The following is a 23,210-nucleotide window of genomic DNA, read 5'->3' on the forward strand; positions in this document are numbered from 1 at the left end:
ACTGTTTCCAAAAAAAAACAATTTTAAATTTTAGTCATTTAGCAGATGCTCTTATCCGTAGTAACTTACAGGGGCAATTAGCGTTAAGTGCCTTGTTCAAGGGTACATCTAGAGATTTTTCACCTAGTCGGCTGAGGGATTCGAACCAACGCTCTTAACATTGTATCACATCCGGCTGCGATTGGGAGTCCCATGGGGGCGGCGAACAATTGGCCCAGCGTCGTCCAGGTTTGGCCGGGGTAGGCCCATCATTGTAAATTCGAATTTGTTCTTAATGGACTTGCCTAGTATAAATAAAGGTTACATTTAAAATAAAACATTTAAAAAAACACACAAACCATGGTTGCCATGTTCTCAGAATATAAGATATTCATTCTCTAGACACGTTTCCTGTGAACGTTGTAAGAAGATTTCTGTGTCCAATGATGTTTAAAACAGAGGACGTTCTGTCATGGTCCCCTGGAGGTTTTGGTTCCCAGTGTGTTCCGGAAGACGTTTTTGGGACTTTTGTTTTCTCCTGCTTCCTATTTACAAAGAAAGTACCCCCTCCCCCCAAACCTTTTGCCCTCAGAACAGCCTCACATCGTCGAGGGTATGGACTACAAGGTGTTGAAAGCGTTCCACAGGGATGCTGGCCCGAGTTGACTCCAATGCTTCCCACAGTTGTGACAAGTTGGCTGGATGTCCTTTGGGTGGTGGACCATTCTTGATACATACAGGAAACTGTTGAGCGTGAGAAAAAAAACGCATCGTTGCAGTTCTTGACACAAACCGGTGCACCTGGCACCTACTACCATACCACGTTCAAAGGAACTTCAATATTTTGTCTTTCCCATTCACCCTCTCAATGGCACACATACACCATGTCTCAATTGTCTCAAGGCTTAAAAATCCTTCTTTAACCTGTCTCCTCCCCTTCATCTACACTGATTGAAGTGGATTTAACAGGTGACATCAATAAGAGATCTTAGCTTTCACCTGGTCAGTTTATGTGATGGAAAAAGCAGATGTTCATAATGTTTTGTACACTCTGTACTGGTGGGTGGAGACTTTAACGAGGGGATACATAAAACCGTCCAACCAACACGTCTCCTGAGCTACTAGGGGAACAAGAACTAGACACCACTTTTATTCTACCCACAGAAATGCACACAAGGCCCCCCCTTCATCCTCCATTCAGTAAATCTGACCACGACCCCATTCTCCTGCTTTCTGTTTACAAACAAAAGCTCAAACAGGAAGTATAAGTGATGCACTCAATACGGAAGTGGTCGGATAAAGCAGACACAAAGCTACAAGATTGTTTTGCTAGTACAGACTGGGATATGTTCCGGAATTATTCTGATAACATTGAGGAGTTTACCACAACAGTCACTTACTTCATCAATAAGTGCATAGAAAATGTCATCCCCACAGTGACTATAAGAGTGATTACAGGCAATATCCATGCTAGGTTAACCTCTTGGGGCTAGGTGGGACGCTAGCGTGCCACCCGTGGTGCACTCCATCAACAGCAGGTGCATTTCAAGAGCGGCAAATTTGAATCCAAATAAATGTCAAAATTCAAATTTTTCAAAAATACAACTATTTTACACCATTTGAAAGATAAACATCTCCTTAATCTAACCACGTTTTACGATTTCAAAAAGGTTTTACGGCGAAAGCATAAATTTTGAGTATGTTAGGACAGTACATTTACAAGAGTTGTGTGTAATGTTTTGTCAAGTCAAAGACAGGGTCACCAAAACCATAAAACCAGCTAAAATGATGCACTAACCTTTTACAATCTCCATCAGATGACACTCCTAGGACATTATGTTAGACAATGCATGCATTTTTAGTTCTATCAAGTTCATATTTATATCCAAAAACAGCGTTTTACTATGGCATTGATGTTGAGGAAATCGTTTCCCTCCAATAACCGGCAGTCAAGTCAGCGTCACAAATTAAATAATTAAAATTAGAAAACATTGGTAAAATATTATATTGTCATTTAAAGAATTATAGATTTACATCTCTTGAACTCAATCAACTTGCCAGATTTAAAAATAACCTTACTGGGAAATCACACTTTGCAATAATCTGAGCACTGCGCCCAGAAAAATACGCGTTGCGATACAGACTAGACGTCATGTTGGGGAGATCTAAAATCGAAAATACTATGTAAATAATCCATTACCTTTGATTCTCTTCATCAGATGTCACTTCCAGGTATCACAGGTCCATAACGAATGTAGTTTTGTTCAGAAAAGCTCATCATTTATGTCCAAAAATCTCCGTCTCGTTAGCACATGATGTAAGCCAGCCGGACTTCTCGTCATGAACGAGGGGAAAAAATATATTTCCGTTCGTTCAAACATGTCAAACGTTGTATAGCATAAATCATTAGGGCCTTTTTTAACCAGAACATGAATAATATTCAAGGTGGACGAATGCATACTCTTTTATAACGTATTGGAACGAGGGTACCCAACATGAACTCGCGCGCCAGGTGTCTAATGGGACATCATCGTTCCATGGCTCTTGTTCGGTCAGATCTCCCTCCAGAAGACTCAAAACACTTTGTAAAGGCTGGTGACATCTAGTGGAAGCAATAGGAAGTGCCAAAATATTCCTAAGCCCCTGTGTTTTTCAATGGGATAGGTTTAAAGTCAATACAACACATCAGGTATCCACTTCCTGTCAGAAAATGTCTCAGGGTTTTGCCTGCCAAATGAGTTTTAGAAACTTTAGAGTGTTTTCTATCCATATATAATAAGTATATGCATATTCTAGTTACTGGGTAGGATTAGTAACCAGATTAAATCGGGTACATTTTTTTTATCCAGACGTGCAAATGCTGCCCCCTAGACCCAACAGGTTAAAGGCTAGAGCTACAGTTTACAAGGAAAGGGAAATGGACATCGACACATACAAGAAAACTCTCTACGACCTCCGACGAGACATCAAACATGCAAAAGGATGATAAAGGAGGACGGTGAAATCCTATTACACTGGATGTGGCAGGGCTTGTAGACGATAACGGATTACAAAGGGAAACCCAGCCGTGAGCTGCCCAGCGATGCAAAACTCCATTAACGAGCTAAATGCCTTTTATGCTCGCTTCAAGGAATATAACACTGTGACTTGAATGAAAGCCCATGTTTTTCCAGATGACTTTGTGATCTCGCTCTCCGTAGTCCAATATGAGCAAAACGTTTAAACAGGTTAACAATCAGAAGGGCCAGACGGAGTACCAGGGTGAGTTCTCAAAGCTGACCAGCGGGACAGAGATTTTCATTCCCAACATGTTTCAAGCTGACCACCATTGTCTCTGTTCCCAAGAACTCCATGGTAACCTGCCTAAATGACTATCGCCCCTGTAGCGCTCACACCTGTAATTATGAAGGGCTTTTAAAGATGATCCAGAGCCACTACAGTAGTGAATCATTTAGCAGACACTCTGATCCAGAGCCACTACAGTAGTGAATCATTTAGCAGACTCTCTGATCCAGAGCCACTACAGTAGTGAATCATTTAGCAGACTCTCTGATCCAGAGCCACTACAGTAGTGAATCATTTAGCAAACACTCTGATCCAGAGCCACTACAGTAGTGAATCATTTAGCAGACTCTCTGATCCAGAGTCACTACAGTAGTGAATCATTTAGCAGACACTCTGATCCAGAGCCACTACAGTAGTGAATCATTTAGCAGACTCTCTGATCCAGAGCCACTACAGTAGTGAATCATTTAGCAGACTCTCTGATCCAGAGCCACTACAGTAGTGAATCATTTAGCAGACTCACTGATCCAGAGCCAGTACAGTAGTGAATCATTTAGCAGACTCTCTGATCCAGAGTCACTACAGTAGTGAATCATTTAGCAGACGCTCTTATCCAGAGCAACTTACAGTAATGAATACATACATTTCATACATTTTTTTCTCCGTACTGGTCCCCCGTGGGAATCGAACCCACGACCCTGGCATTGCAAACACCATGCTCTACCAACTGAGCCACACGGGACCACGGGACCATCATCCCAGACACCCTAGACCCAGTCCAATTAACATACCACCCCAACAGATCCACAGATTACGCAATCTCTATTGCTCTTCACACTGCCCTTTCCCACCTGGACGAGGGGAAATAACTATATTAGAATGCTGTTCACTGACTACACCATAGTGCCCTCAAAGCTCATCACTAAGCTAAGAACCCTGGGACTGAACACCTCCCTCTGCAAATGGATCCTGGACTTCCTGACGGGCCGCCCCCAGGTGGTAAGGGTAGGTAACAACACATCCGCCATGCTGATCCTCAACACAGGGCCCCTCAGGGGTGTGTGTTGAGTCCCCTCCTGTACTCCCTGTTCACCCATGACTGCATGGCAGTGCACAGCGCCAACACAATCATCAAGTTTGCTGACGACACGACGGTGGTAGGACTGATCACAGACGATGATGAGACAGCCTATAGGGAGGTCTGAGACCTGGCCGTGTGGTACCAGGACAACAACCACTCCCTCAACGTCAGTAAGACCAAGGAGCCGATCGAGGACTACAGGAGAAAGAGGGGAGAGCACGCCCCCATTCACATAAACGGGGCTGTAGTGGAGCAAGTCAAAAGCTTCAAGTTCCTCGGTGTCCACATCACTAAGGATCTATCATGGTCCACACACCAACACATTCATGAAGAGGGCACGACAACGCTTCTTCCCCTCAGGAGGCTGAAAAGATTAGGCATGGGCCCACGGATCTTCAACAAGTATGGCGAATGCAACGCCTTAGACCGCAAAGCATTACAGAGGGTGGTGCGGACAGCCCAGTACATCATTGGGGCCGTCCTCCATGCCATACGGGACCTCTATCAGAAGGTGTCAGAGGAAGGCCCGAAAAATTGCCAAAGACTCCAGCCACCCAAGTTATGCATAGGGCTCCATGACCAACAGGCTCTGAGACAGCTTCTACCACCAAGTCATAAGACTGTTTAATAGCGAGACCTCTAAATAGTAAAGTAATAGTTCACAAACTATCTTCCACTGACCCTACTCACACTCAGACTATATACTGTATACCCACTATATACACTCACACTCAGACTATATACTGTATACCCACTATATACACTCACACTCAGACTATATACTGTATACCCACTATATACACTCACACTCAGACTATATACTGTATACCCACTATATACACTCACACTCAGACTATATACTGTATACCCACTATATACACTCACACTCAGACTATATACTGTATACCCACTATATACACTCACACTCAGACTATATACTGTATACCCACTATATACACTCACACTCAGACTATATACTGTATACCCACCATATATACACTCACACTCAGACTATATACTGTATACCCACTATATACACTCACACTCAGACTATATACTGTATACCCACCATATATACACTCACACTCAGACTATATACTGTATACCCACCATATATACACTCAGTCTATATACTGTATACCCACTATATACACTCACACTCAGACTATATACTGTATACCCACCATATATACACTCAGTAGACTATATACTGTATACCCACTATATACACTCACACTCAGACTATATACTGAATACCCACTATATACACTCACACTCAGACTATATACTGTATACCCACCATATATACACTCAGTAGACTATATACTGTATACCCACCATATATACACTCAGACTATATACTGTATACCCACCATATATACACTCAGACTATATACTGTATACCCACTATATATACACTCAGTAGACTATATACTGTATACCCACTATATATACACTCAGTCTATATACTGTATACCCACTATATATACACTCAGTAGACTATATACTGTATACCCACAATATATACACTCAGACTATATACTGTATAGCCACTATATATACACTCAGACTATATACTTTATACCCACTATATATACACTCAGACTATATACTGTATACTGTATACCCACCATATATACACTCAGTAGACTATATACTGTATACCCACTATATATACACTCAGACTATATACTGTATACTGTATACCCACCATATATACACTCAGACTATATACTGTATACCCACCATATATACACTCAGACTATATACTGTATACCCACTATACACCACTCAGTCTATATACTATATACTGTATACTCACCATATATACACTCAGTAGTCTATATACTGTATACCCACTATATATACACTCAGACTATATACTGTATACCCACTATATATACACTCAGTAGACTATATACTGAATACCCACCATACTCACACTCAGACTATATACTGTATACCCACTATATATACACTCAGACTATATACTGTATATCCACCATATATACACTCAGTAGTCTATATACTGTATACCCACTATATATACACTCAGACTATATACTGTATACCCACTATATATACACTCAGTAGACTATATACTGAATACCCACCATATATACACTCAGACTATATACTGTATACCCACTATACACCACTCAGTCTATATACTATATACTGTATACTCACCATATATACACTCAGTAGACTATATACTGTATACCCACTATATATACACTCAGACTATATACTGTATACCCACCATATATACACTCAGTAGACTATATACTGTATACCCACTATATATACACTCAGACTATATACTGTATACCTACTATATATACACTCAGTAGACTATATACTGTATACCCACTATATATACACTCAGACTATATACTGTATACCCACTATATATACACTCAGTAGACTATATACTGTATACCCACTATATATACACTCAGACTATATACTGTATACCCACTATATATACACTCACACTCAGACTATATACTGTATACCCACTATATATACACTCAGTCTATATACTGTATACCCACCATACTCACACTCAGACTATATACTGTATACCCACTATAAATACACTCAGTATACTATATACTGTATACCCACTATATATACACTCAGTAGACTATATACTATATACTGTATACCCACCATATATACACTCAGACTATATACTGTATACCCACTATATATACACTCAGTCTATATACGATATACTGTATACACACCATATATACACTCAGTCTATATACTGTATACCCACTATATATACACTCAGACTATATACTGTATACCCACTATATATACACTCAGACTATATACTATATACTGTATAGCCACCATATATACACTCAGTAGACTATATACTGTATACCCATTATATATACTCTCAGACTATATACTATATACTGTATACCCACCATATATACACTCAGACTATATACTGAATACCCACTATATATACACTCAGACTATATACAGTATACCCACCATATATACACTCAGACTATATACTGTATACCCACTATATATATACTCAGACTATATACTGTATACTGTATACCCACCATATATACACTCAGTAGACTATATACTGTATACCCACTATATATACACTCAGACTAAATACTGTATACTGTATACCCACCATATATACACTCAGACTATATACTGAATACCCACCATACTCACACTCAGACTATATACTGTATACCCACCATATATACACTCAGTAGACTATATACTGTATACCCACTATATATACACTCAGACTATATACTGTATACCCACTATATATACACTCAGTAGACTATATACTGAATACCCACCATATATACACTCAGACTATATACTGTATACCCACTATATATACACTCAGTCTATATACTATATACTGTATACTCACCATATATACACTCAGTAGACTATATACTGTATACCCACTATATTTACACTCAGACTATATACTGTATACCCACTATATATACACTCACACTCAGACTATATACTGTATACCCACTATATATACACTCAGTCTATATACTGTATACCCACCATACTCACACTCAGACTATATACTGTATACCCACTATAAATACACTCAGACTATATACTATATACTGTATACCCACTATATATACACTCCGACTATATACTGTATACCCACTATATATACACTCAGTATACTATATACTGTATACCCACCATATATACACTCAGTAGACTATATACTGTATACTGTATACCCACCATATATACACTCAGTAGACTATATACTGTATACCCACCATATATACACTCAGTCTATATACTGTATACCCACCATATATACACTCAGTCTATATACTGTATACTGTGGATACCTACTATATATACACTCAGTAGACTATATACTGTATACCCACCATATATACACTCAGTAGACTATATACTGTATACTCACCATATATACACTCACACTCAGACTATATACTGTATACCCACCATATATACACTCAGACTATATACTATATACCCAGTATATATACACTCAGTAGACTATATACTGTATACCCACTATAAATACACTCAGACTATATACTGTATACCCACCATATATACACTCAGTAGACTATATACTGTATACTGTATACTCACCATATATACACTCAGTCTATATACTGTAAACCCACTATATATACACTCAGACTATATACTGTATACCCACTATATATACACTCAGTAGACTATATACTGTATACCCACTATATATACACTCAGTCTATATACTGTATACCCACTATATATACACTCAGTAGACTATATACTGTATACCCACCATATATACACTCAGACTATATACTGTATACCCACTATATATACACTCAGACTATATACTGTATACCCACCATATATACACTCACTCACTACACTACATTGACAAACCCCCAATTTAAATAATAAACATCATTTTTTCGAACTCTCTGCATCTTTGTGTTTTCCTGAGCCGTGAAAGACAGACTGTCTTCATGTACATATCTACCTCAAAAACCTTATTATTATCTATCCTGATGCCTAGTCACTTTACCCTGCCTTCATGTACATATCTACCTCAAATACCTTATTATTATCTATCCTGATGCCTAGTCACTTTACCCTGCCTTCATGTACATATCTACCTCATTATTATCTATCCTGATGCCTAGTCACTTTACCCTGTCTTCATGTACATATCTACCTCAAATACCTTATTATCTATCCTGATGCCTAGTCACTTTACCCTGCCTTCATGTATATATCTACCTCAAATACCGTATTATCTATCCTGATGCCTAGTCACTTTACCCTGCCTTCATGTTCATATCTACCTCATTATTATCTATCCTGATGTCTAGTCACTTTACCCTGCCTTCATGTTCATATCTACCTCATTATTATCTATCCTGATGTCTAGTCACTTTACCCTACCTTCATGTACATATCTACCTCAAATACCTTATTATTATTATCTATCCTGATGTCTAGTCACTTTACCCTGCCTTCATGTTCATATCTACCTCATTATTATCTATCCTGATGCCTAGTCACTTTACCCTGCCTTCATGTACATATCTACCTCAAATACCTTATTATTATTATCTATCCTGATGTCTAGTCACTTTACCCTGCCTTCATGTTCATATCTACCTCAAATACCTCATTATTATCTATCCTGATGCCTAGTCACTTTACCCTGCCTTCATGTTCATATCTACCTCATTATTATCTATCCTGATGCCTAGTCACTTTACCCTGCCTTCATGTACATATCTACCTCAAATACCTTATTATTATCTATCCTGATGCCTAGTCACATTACCCTGCCTTCATGTACATATCTACCTCAAATACCTTATTGTCTATCCTGATGCCTAGTCACTTTACCCTGCCTTCATGTTCATATCTACCTCATTATTATCTATCCTGATGTCTAGTCACTTTACCCTACCTTCATGTACATATCTACCTCAAATACCTTATTATTATCTATCCTGATGCCTAGTCACTTTACCCTGCCTTCATGTACATATCTACCTCATTATTATCTATCCTGATGCCTAGTCACTTTACCCTGCCTTCATGTACATATCTACCTCATTATTATCTATCCTGATACCTAGTCACTTTACCCTGCCTTCATGTACATATCTACCTCAAATGCCTCATTATTATCTATCCTGATGCCTAGTCACTTTACCCTGCCTTCATGTACATATCTACCTCAAATGCCTCATTATTATCTATCCTGATGCCTAGTCACTTTACCCTGCCTTCATGTACATATCTACCTCAAATACCTTATTATTATCTTTCCTGATGCCTAGTCACTTTACCCTGCCTTCATGTACATATCTACCTCAAATACCTTATTATTATCTATCCTGATGCCTAGTCACATTACCCTGCCTTCATGTACATATCTACCTCAAATACCTTATTATCTATCCTGATGCCTAGTCACTTTAAGCTGCCTTCATGTTCATATCTACCTCATTATTATCTATCCTGATGTCTAGTCACTTTACCCTACCTTCACGTACATATCTACCTCAAATACCTTATTATTATCTATCCTGATGCCTAGTCACTTTACCCTGCCTTCATGTACATATCTACCTCATTATTATCTATCCTGATGCCTAGTCACTTTACCCTGCCTTCATGGACATATCTACCTCATTATTATCTATCCTGATGCCTAGTCACTTTACCCTGCCTTCATGTACATATCTACCTCAAATGCCTCATTATTATCTATCCTGATGCCTAGTCACTTTACCCTGCCTTCATGTACATATCTACCTCAAAAACCTCATTATTATCTATCCTGATGCCTAGTCACGTTACCCTGCCTTCATGTACATATTTACCTCATTATTATCTATCCTGATGCCTAGTCACTTTACCCTGCCTTCATGTACATATCTACCTCATTATTATCTATCCTGATGTCTAGTGACTTTACCCTGTCTTCATGTACATATCTACCTCAAATACCTTATTATTATTATCTATCCTGATGCCTAGTCACTTTACCCTGCCTTCATGTACATATCTACCTCAAATACCTTATTATTATCTATCCTGATGCCTAGTCACTTTAACCTGCCTTCATGTACATATCTACCTCATTATTATCTATCCTGATGCCTAGTCACTTTACCCTGCCTTCATGTACATATCTACCTCATTATTATCTATCCTGATGCCTAGTCACTTTACCCTGCCTTCATGTTCATATCTACCTCATTATTATCTATCCTGATGTCTAGTCACTTTACCCTACCTTCATGTACATATCTACCTCAAATACCTTATTATTATTATCTATCCTGATGTCTAGTCACTTTACCCTGCCTTCATGTTCATATCTACCTCATTATTATCTATCCTGATGCCTAGTCACTTTACCCTGCCTTCATGTACATATCTACCTCAAATACCTTATTATTATCTATCCTGATGCCTAGTCACTTTACCCTGCCTTCATGTACATATCTACCTCAAATACCTTATTATTATCTATCCTGATGCCTAGTCACATTACCCTGCCTTTATGTACATATCTACCTCAAATACCTTATTATCTATCCTGATGCCTAGTCACTTTACCCTGCCTTCATGTTCATATCTACCTCATTATTATCTATCCTGATGTCTAGTCACTTTACCCTACCTTCATGTACATATCTACCTCAAATACCTTATTATTATCTATCCTGATGCCTAGTCACTTTACCCTGCCTTCATGTACATATCTACCTCATTATTATCTATCCTGATGCCTAGTCACTTTACCCTGCCTTCATGGACATATCTACCTCATTATGATCTATCCTGATGCCTAGTCACTTTACCCTGCCTTCATGTACATATCTACCTTATTATTATCTATCCTGATGCCTAGTCACTTTACCCTGCCTTCATGTACATATCTACCTCAAATACCTTATTATTATCTATCCTGATGCCTAGTCACTTTACCCTGTCTTCATGTACATATCTACCTCAAATACCTTATTATCTATCCTGATGCCTAGTCACTTTACCCTGCCTTCATGTTCATATCTACCTCATTATTATCTATCCTGATGTCTAGTCACTTTACCCTACCTTCATGTACATATCTACCTCAAATACCTTATTATCTATCCTGATGCCTAGTCACTTTACCCTGCCTTCATGTTCATATCTACCTCATTATTATCTATCCTGATGCCTAGTCACTTTACCCTGCCTTCATGTACATATCTACCTCATTATTATCTATCCTGATGCCTAGTCACTTTACCCTGCCTTCATGTTCATATCTACCTCATTATTATCTATCCTGATGTCTAGTCACTTTACCCTGCCTTCATGTACATATCTACCTCATTATTATCTATCCTGATGCCTAGTCACTTTACCCTGCCTTCATGTACATATCTACCTTATTATTATCTATCCTGATGCCTAGTCACTTTACCCTGCCTTCATGTACATATCTACCTCAAATGCCTCATTATTATCTATCCTGATGCCTAGTCACTTTACCCTGCCTTCATGTACATATCTACCTCAAATACCTTATTATTATCTATCCTGATGCCTAGTCACTTTACCCTGTCTTCATGTACATATCTACCTCAAATACCTTATTATCTATCCTGATGCCTAGTCACTTTACCCTGCCTTCATGTTCATATCTACCTCATTATTATCTATCCTGATGTCTAGTCACTTTACCCTACCTTCATGTACATATCTACCTCAAATACCTTATTATCTATCCTGATGCCTAGTCACTTTACCCTGCCTTCATGTTCATATCTACCTCATTATTATCTATCCTGATGCCTAGTCACTTTACCCTGCCTTCATGTACATATCTACCTCATTATTATCTATCCTGATGCCTAGTCACTTTACCCTGCCTTCATGTACATATCTACCTTATTATTATCTATCCTGATGCCTAGTCACTTTACCCTGCCTTCATGTTCATATCTACCTCATTATTATCTATCCTGATGCCTAGTCACTTTACCCTGCCTTCATGTACATATCTACCTTATTATTATCTATCCTGATGCTTAGTCACTTTACCCTGCCTTCATGTACATATCTACCTCAAATACCTTATTATTATCTGTCCTGATGCCTAGTCACTTTACCCTGTCTTCATGTACATATCTACCTCAAATACCTTATTATCTATCCTGATGACTAGTCACTTTACCCTGCCTTCATGTTCATATCTACCTCATTATTATCTATCCTGATGCCTAGTCACTTTACCCTGCCTTCATGTACATATCTACCTCAAATACCTTATTATTATCTATCCTGATGCCTAGTCACTTTACCCTGCCTTCATGTACATATCTACCTCAAATACCTTATTATCTATCCTGATGCCTAGTCACTTTACCCTGCCTTCATGTACATATCTACCTCAAATACCTTATTATTATCTATCCTGATGCCTAGTCACTTTACCCTGCCTTCATGTACATATCTACCTCAAATACCGTATTATTATCTATCCTGATGCCTAGTCACTTTACCCTGCCTTCATGTACATATCTACCTCAAATACCTTATTATTATCTATCCTGATGCCTAGTCACTTTACCCTGCCTTCATGTACATATCTACCTCATTATTATCTATCCTGATGCCTAGTCACTTTACCCTGCCTTCATGTACATATCTACCTCAAATACCTTATTATTATCTATCCTGATGCCTAGTCACTTTACCCTGCCTTCATGTATATATCTACCTCAAATACCTTATTATCTATCCTGATGCCTAGTCACTTTACCCTGCCTTCATGTACATATCTACCTCATTATTATCTATCCTGATGCCTAGTCACTTTACCCTGCCTTCATGTACATATCTACCTCAAATGCCTCATTATTATCTATCCTGATGCCTAGTCACTTTACCCTGCCTTCATGTACATATCTACCTCAAATACCGTATTATTATCTATCCTGATGCCTAGTCACTTTACCCTGCCTTCATGTTCATATCTACCTCATTATTATCTATCCTGATGTCTAGTCACTTTACCCTACCTTCATGTACATATCTACCTCAAATACCTTATTATTATCTATCCTGATGTCTAGTCACTTTACCCTGCCTTCATGTACATATCTACCTCATTATGATCTATCCTGATGCCTAGTCACTTTACCCTGCCTTCATGTACATATCTACCTCAAATACCTTATTATTATCTATCCTGATGCCTAGTCACATTACCCTGCCTTCATGTACATATCTACCTCAAATACCTTATTATCTATCCTGATGCCTAGTCACTTTACCCTGCCTTCATGTACATATCTACCTCATTATGATCTATCCTGATGCCTAGTCACTTTACCCTGTCTTCATGTTCATATCTACCTCAAATACCTTATTATTATTATCTATCCTGATGCCTAGTCACTTTACCCTGCCTTCATGTACATATCTACCTCAAATACCTTATGATCTATCCTGATGCCTAGTCACTTTACCCTGTCTTCATGTTCATATCTACCTCATTATTATCTATCCTGATGCCTAGTCACTTTACCCTGCCTTCATGTACATATCTACCTCAAATACCTTATTATTATCTATCCTGATGCCTAGTCACTTTACCCTGCCTTCATGTACATATCTACCTCATTATTATCTATCCTGATGCCTAGTCACTTTACCCTGCCTTCATGTTCATATCTACCTCATTATGATCTATCCTGATGCCTAGTCACTTTACCCTGCCTTCATGTACATATCTACCTCAAATACCTTATTATTATCTATCCTGATGCCTAGTCACATTACCCTGCCTTCATGTACATATCTACCTCAAATACCTTATTATCTATCCTGATGCCTAGTCACTTTACCCTGCCTTCATGTACATATCTACCTCATTATGATCTATCCTGATGCCTAGTCACTTTACCCTGTCTTCATGTTCATATCTACCTCAAATACCTTATTATTATTATCTATCCTGATGCCTAGTCACTTTACCCTGCCTTCATGTACATATCTACCTCAAATACCTTATGATCTATCCTGATGCCTAGTCACTTTACCCTGTCTTCATGTTCATATCTACCTCATTATTATCTATCCTGATGCCTAGTCACTTTACCCTGCCTTCATGTACATATCTACCTCAAATACCTTATTATTATCTATCCTGATGCCTAGTCACTTTACCCTGCCTTCATGTACATATCTACCTCATTATGATCTATCCTGATGCCTAGTCACATTACCCTGCCTTCATGTACATATCTACCTCAAATACCTTATTATCTATCCTGATGCCTAGTCACTTTACCCTGCCTTCATGTACATATCTACCTCAAATACCTTATTATTATCTATCCTGATGCCTAGTCACTTTACCCTGCCTTCATGTACATATCTACCTCATTATTATCTATCCTGATGCCTAGTCACTTTACCCTGCCTTCATGTACATATCTACCTCATTATTATCTATCCTGATGCCTAGTCACTTTACCCTGCCTTCATGTTCATATCTACCTCAAATACCTTATTATTATCTATCCTGATGCCTAGTCACTTTACCCTGCCTTCATGTTCATATCTACCTCAAATACCTTATTATTATCTATCCTGATGTCTAGTCACATTACCCTGCCTTCATGTACATATCTACCTCATTATGATCTATCCTGATGCCTAGTCACTTTACCCTGCCTTCATGTACATATCTACCTCATTATTATCTATCCTGATGCCTAGTCACTTTACCCTGCCTTCATGTTCATATCTACCTCATTATGATCTATCCTGATGCCTAGTCACTTTACCCTGCCTTCATGTACATATCTACCTCATTATTATCTATCCTGATGCCTAGTCACGTTACCCTGCCTTCATGTACATATCTACCTCATTATTATCTATCCTGATGCCTAGTCACTTTACCCTGCCTTCATGTACATATCTACCTCATTATTATCTATCCTGATGCCTAGTCACTTTACCCTGCCTTCATGTTCATATCTACCTCATTATGATCTATCCTGATGCCTAGTCACTTTACCCTGCCTTCATGTACATATCTACCTCATTATTATCTATCCTGATGCCTAGTCACTTTACCCTGCCTTCATGTACATATCTACCTCATTATGATCTATCCTGATGCCTAGTCACTTTACCCTGCCTTCATGTACATATCTACCTCATTATTATCTATCCTGATGCCTAGTCACTTTACCCTGCCTTCATGTACATATCTACCTCAACCTTATTATCTATCCTGATGCCTAGTCACTTTACCCTGCCTTCATGTACATATCTACCTCAAATACTTATTATCTATCCTGATGCCTAGTCACTTTACCCTGCCTTCATGTTCATATCTACCTCATTATGATCTATCCTGATGCCTAGTCACTTTACCCTGCCTTCATGTTCATATCTACCTCATTATGATCTATCCTGATGCCTAGTCACTTTACCCTGCCTTCATGTACATATCTACCTCATTATGATCTATCCTGATGCCTAGTCACTTTACCCTGTCTTCATGTACATATCTACCTCATTATTATCTATCCTGATGCCTAGTCACTTTACCCTGCCTTCATGTACATATCTACCTCATTATGATCTATCCTGATGCCTAGTCACTTTACCCTGCCTTCATGTTCATACACTACATATACTATCCTGCTGCCTAGTCACTTTACCCTGTCTTCATGTACATATCTACCTCATTATGATCTATCCTGATGCCTAGTCACTTTACCCTGCCTTCATGTTCATATCTACCTCATTATTATCTATCCTGATGCCTAGTCACATTACCCTGCCTTCATGTTCATATCTACCTCAAATACCTTATTATCTATCCTGATGCCTAGTCACTTTACCCTGCCTTCATGTACATATCTACCTCATTATGATCTATCCTGATGCCTAGTCACTTTACCCTGCCTTCATGTTCATACACTACATATACTATCCTGCTTAGGGTCACTATTACTCCTGTTTACATGTACAGCACCTTCGGAAAGTATTCAGACCCCTTGACTTTTTCTAAATGTTGTTACTTTGCAGCCTTATTCTAAAATTGATTAAATTGTTCCCCCCCCTGATAAATTTACACACAATACCCCATAATGAAATGTTTGTAAATGTGTAAAATGTGTAAAAAAAACAACAACTGAAATATCACATTTACATTAGTATTCAGTCCCTTTAGTCAGTACTTTGTTGAAGCACTTTTGGCAGCGATACCCAAGAAGACTCGATGCTGTTATGATACTACAAGCTTGGCAGACCTGTGTTTTGGGGAGTTTCTCCCATTTCCTCTCTGTTGATTCTCTCAAGCTCTGTCAGGTTGGATGGGGAGCGTCGCTGCACAGCTATTTTCAGGTCTCTCCAGAGATGTTCGATCGGGTTCCAGTCCGGGCTCTGGCTGGGCCACTCAAGGACATTCAGAGACTTGTACCGTAGCCACTTTTTTATTGAGTCGTTATTGTGTCATTATGGGGTATTGAGTCAGCTCCACATTGATCTGGTACTGGTACTTCCTGTATATAGCTCCACATTGATCTGGTACTTCCTGTATATAGCTCCACATTGATCTGGTACTTCCTGTATATAGCTCCATATTGATCTGGTACTCCCTGTACATAGCTCCACATTGATCTGGTTCTCCCTGTATATAGATCCACATTGATCTGGTACTGGTACTTCCTGTATATAGCTCCACATTGATCTGGTACTTCCTGTATATAGCTCCACATTGATCTGGTACTTCCTGTATATAGCTCCACAATGATCTGGTACTTCCTGTATATAGCTCCACATTGATCTGGTACTCCCTGTACATAGCTCCACATTGATCTGGTACTTCCTGTATATAGCTCCACATTGATCTGGTACTTCCTGTATATAGCTCCACATTGATCTGGTACTTCCTGTATATAGCTCCACAATGATCTGGTACTGGTACTTCCTGTATATAGGTCCACATTGATCTGGTACTGGTACTGCCTGTACATAGCTCTACATTGATCTGGTACTTCCTGTATATAGCTCCACATTGATCTGGTACTCCCTGTATATAGCTCCACATTGATCTGGTACTGGTACTCCCTGTATATAGGTCCACATTGATCTGGTACTGGTACTCCCTGTATATAGCTCCACAATGATCTGGTACTTCCTGTATATAGCTCCACATTGATCTGGTACTCCCTGTACATAGCTCCACATTGATCTGGTACTTCCTGTATATAGCTCCACATTGATCTGGTACTTCCTGTATATAGCTCCACATTGATCTGGTACTCCCTGTTTATAGCTCCACATTGATCTGGTTCTGGTACTTCCTGCATTTTATTTTTATTATTATTTTCAAACTCTGCACTGTTGGGAAGGGCTCATCATTTCACAGTAAAGTCAGTTGTGTTCGGCAGACGTGACAAATATAACATTTGATTTGATGTGACGTGCCATTTAAAAACAATGCTGATATTGGAGTAAACCTCTCTAAGACAGGTAAAGATGAGTAAGAACAAACATCATGATAAGTCTGCTAGCTGAGTTTGAATAAGACGTCTGATTACCACTTAGCATTTAGAACGGTTGGTTTTATTACAGCTAATATATATATATATATATATATATATTACTCATATTCTGAAGCCAAGATCAATGATATAAAGAATGATGGCAAACAAACGGGGAGTACTTTAAATAAAATTATGGGCAGAAAGACAAAATTCAACTCCACCTTTCATCGAATCAAATGACTTATTCATCACAAAAGCATTTGATGTTGGCAATTATTTTAATGATTGTCAAAGTGGTCAAACTTAGGCAGGAAATGCCAACAACGAACAGTGAGTCATCATATTCATGCATAAAATAACTATTAATGAAAGAAAATCATTGGAATTTAGTATTTCATAAAGTTAGTGTGGGAGAGGTGGAACAATTTATTGTTATCGATCAATAATGACAAACCTTCTGGCATTGACAACTTTAGATGGAGAGTTACTGAGGATGGTATCTGACTCTATAGCCACTCCTATCTGGCATATCTTTACTCTGGGCCGAGAGGAAAGTCTTTGTCCTCAGGTGTGGAGGGAAGCCAAAGTTATTCCGCTACCCAAGAGTGGTAAAGCGGCCTTAAAGTAATGATGGACTGTCATTTATTTTTGCTTATTTGAGCTGTTCTTGCCATAATATGGACTTGGTCTTTTACCAAATAGGGTTATCTTCTGTATACCACCCCTACCTTGTCACAACACAACTGATTGGCTCAAACACATTAAGAAGGAAAGAAATTCCACAATTTAATTTTTAACAAGGCACACCTGTTCATTGAAATTACTCCAGGTGACTCCATTGCTGCACCATTACTCCAGATCATAGCAGCTAGCTAGCTGCTACCGAGTGGCCCAGCCCCGAAGCTAGTCTGTGATCCAGGCCCATCTCCCGGCTAGCAAATGGAATTACTCCAGCTACAATACCTCTTTTGCCAACTGGCCTGGACCCTTTGTCGACACGGAGCCCCGCCGATCCATCACGGCTGGTCTGCCGATGTAATTCCGTCCGATGTGCCCTCAACCGGCCTTTGTCGGACGTCGGTGTAGACGCTTCTGCTAGCCCCGGCCTGCTAGCTCTATGAACACCGTGTCTCCAGCTTGCTAGCGTGTTAATGACTTCCCTGTTTAATCTATTGCTGTTCACTGGACCCCTATGATTACTTGGCTACATAGCTGATGCCTGCTGGACTGTTCATTAATCACGGTACTCCATTTTGTTTATTTTGTTTATCTGTCGGCCCCAGCCCCGAACTCAGGCCCTGTGTGTAGTTAACTAACCCTCTCTGCCCATTCATCACAGTTTTACCTGTTGTTGTTGTTGTCTTAGCTGATTAGCTGTTGTTGTCCTACCCGTTGTTGTCTAAGCTAGCTCTCCCAATCAACACCTGTGATTGCTTTATGCCTCGCTTTATGTCTCTCTCTAATGTCAATATGCCTTGTATACTGTTGTTTAGGATAGTTATCGTTGTTTTAGCTTACTGCAGAGCCCCTAGTCCCACTCAACATGCCTCAGATACCTCCTTTGTTCCACCTCCCACACATGCGGGTTTACCTCCACTGTACCTGCACCCTACCATACCACTGTCTGCACATTATGCTCTGAATCTATCCTTCCACGCCCAGAAATCTGCTCCTTTTCTTCTCTGTCCCCAACACACTAGACGACCAGTTCTTATAGCCTTTAGCCGTACCCTCATCCTCCTCTGTTCATTTGACATTTTAGTCATTTAGCAGACGCTCTCATCCAGAGCGACTTACAGTAATGAATGCATACATTTCATACATTTTTTTTCTCTCCGTACTGGTCCCACGTGGGAATCGAACATACAACCCTGGCGTTGCAAACACCATGCTCTACCACACTGAGCCACACGGGACTTGTTCCTCTGGTGATGTAGAGGTTAACCCAGGCCCTGTGTGTCCCCAGCATCACACCGATTCCCCAGGCACTCTCATTTATTGACTTCTGTAACCGTAAATCAAATCAAAATAAAATGTATTTATATAGCCCTTCTTACATCAGCTGATATCTCAAAGAGCTGTACAGAAACCCAGCCTTAAACCCCCAAACAGCAAGCAATGCAGGTGTAGAAGCACGGTGGCTAGGAAAAACTCCCTAGAAAGGCCAAAACCTAGGAAGAAACCTAGAGAGGAACCAGGCTATGAGGGGTGGCCAGTCCTCTTCTGGCTGTGCCGGGTGGAGATTATAACAGCACATGGGCTAGATGTTCAAATGTTCATAAATGACCAGCAGGGTCAAATAATAATAATCACAGTAGTTGTCGAGGGTGCAACAAGTCAGTAACACAAGAGTAAGCGTCAGTTGGCTTTTTCATAGCCGATCTTTGAGAGTATCTCTAAAAGCCTTGGTTTCATGCATGTTAACATCAGAAGCCATACTCCCTAAGTTTGTTTGTTTTACTCACAACCAACCGGATACCATTTTTTCTGACCAGGCGAAATCGTGCAGCAGCATCATTAATATGGATGTAAACGTCAATGAGGAAACAGCTAAAAAAAAAAAAATAAACACATTCGAAGGGGAACGTAGCTGTCATTTCCCAGTTTGATGTGACTGGGTTCATCTTTTGTTATCTGTTGAATTTCTAAAATCCCCATTCTACCCTGGGGGAGGAATAATACCCACTGCGTATCTGCAGTATGTAAAACCTATTTTTAGTAAAGGATTCTATAATCTCGTTTCAAAGAACCAAAAGATTCTAAATAGAACCTCAAATAACTTTAAAACCAAAAAAACAATCTCTGAGTTTAACGCACGGGTATATTAACAGTATTGACCTTTTCGTGTAGCCTACTTTTGGCCAGCTAATACCCTCCCCCAACCGATCAAGCAACATTTTTGGACTAAACCTTCAAAAAATCTTGTTGCTCCAGGATTATTTTTTTTTTGCTGTGGCAATATAGGTCAAATTAAGATCCAACACTTGTATTCGAATCTCTGGCTGTCAATGAACAACTGCAGTGTATTTTGGAGAAGGATCTGTGTTTCTACATAACGGATTATAATTACTAGTCTGCCAGGGTATAGATCTGCTCTCTTCCTGTACGTCAATAAATTACCGTGGTGTGGTGTGGTGTGTGTGGTGTGTGTGTGTGGTGTGGTGTGTGTGTGGTGTGGTGTGTGTGGTGTGGTGTGTGTGTGTCGTGGTGTGTGTGTGTCGTGTGTGGTGTGTCGTGTGTGGTGTGTGTGTCGTGTGTGTGTGTGTGTGTGTGTGGTGTGTGGTGTGTGTCATGTGTGTGTGTGTGTGTGTGTGTGGTGTGTGTGTGGTGTGTGAGTGTGTGTCGTGTGTGTGTGTTGTATACAGTGTGGATGAGTAGCTGGGTGTGTGTGTGTGTGTGTGTGTGTGTGTGTGTGTGTGTGTGTGTGTGTGTGTGTGTGTGTGTGTGTGTGTGTGTGTGTGTGTGTGTGTGTGTGTGTGTGTGTGTGTGTGTTGTATACAGTATGGATGAGTAGCTGGGTGTGTGTGTGTGTGTGTGTGTGTGTGTGTGTGTGTGTGTTGTATACAGTATGGATGAGTAGCTGGGTGTGTGTGTGTGTGTGTGTGTGTGTGTGTGTGTGTGTGTGTGTGTGTGTGTGTATAAGTATGTGAGTGTGTGTGTGTGTGTGTGTGTGTGTGTGTGTGTTGTATGGTGTGTGTGTGTGTGTGTGTGTGTGTGTGTGTGTGTGTGTGTGTGTGTGTGTGTGTGTGTGTGTGTGTGTGTGTTGTATACAGTATGGATGGAGAGTTACAGTGAGAAATAAATAAAGTTCAGAGAAAATGTAATGATTAAGTAAAGTGGAATCAGCCATGCTGTACACTATGGTGTCAAGACAAGTCCTCCAGGTCTGGGAGACAGAGAGACAGAGAGACAAGTCCTCCAGGTCTGGGAGACAGAGAGACAAGTCCTCCAGGTCTGGGAGACAGAGAGACAAGTCCTCCAGGTCTGGTAGACAGAGAGACAAGTCCTCCAGGTCTGGGAGACAGAGAGACAGAGAGACAAGTCCTCCAGGTCTGGGAGACAGAGAGACAGAGAGACAAGTCCTCCAGGTCTGGGAGACAGAGAGACAAGTCCTCCAGGTCTGGGAGACAGAGAGACAAGTCCTCCAGGTCTGGTAGACAGAGAGACAAGTCCTCCAGGTCTGGTAGACAGAGAGACAGAGAGACAAGTCCTCCAGGTCTGGTAGACAGAGAGAAAGTCATCCAGGTCTGGTAGACAGAGAGACAAGTCCTCCAGGTCTGGTAGAGACAGAGAGACAAGTCCTCCAGGTCTGGGAGACAGAGAGACAAGTCCTCCAGGTCTGGGAGACAGAGAGACAAGTCCTCCAGGTCTGGTAGACAGAGAGACAAGTCCTCCAGGTCTGGTAGACAGAGAGACAAGTCCTCCAGGTCTGGTAGACAGAGAGACAAGTCCTCCAGGTCTGGTAGACAGAGAGACAGAGAGACAAGTCCTCCAGGTCTGGTAGACAGAGAGACAAGTCCTCCAGGTCTGGTAGACAGAGAGACAAGTCCTCCACGTCTGGGAGACAGAGAGACAAGTCCTCCAGGTCTGGTAGACAGAGAGACAGAGAGACAAGTCCTCCAGGTCTGGTAGACAGAGAGACAGAGAGACAAGTCCTCCAGGTCTGGGAGACAGAGAGACAGAGAGACAAGTCCTCCAGGTCTGGGAGACAGAGAGACAGAGAGACAAGTCCTCCAGGTCTGGGAGACAGAGAGACAAGT

This window comes from Salmo salar, chromosome ssa29 (genome assembly GCF_905237065.1).
Source record: "Salmo salar chromosome ssa29, Ssal_v3.1, whole genome shotgun sequence".
In the NCBI taxonomy this organism is placed as follows: Eukaryota; Metazoa; Chordata; class Actinopteri; order Salmoniformes; family Salmonidae; genus Salmo; species Salmo salar.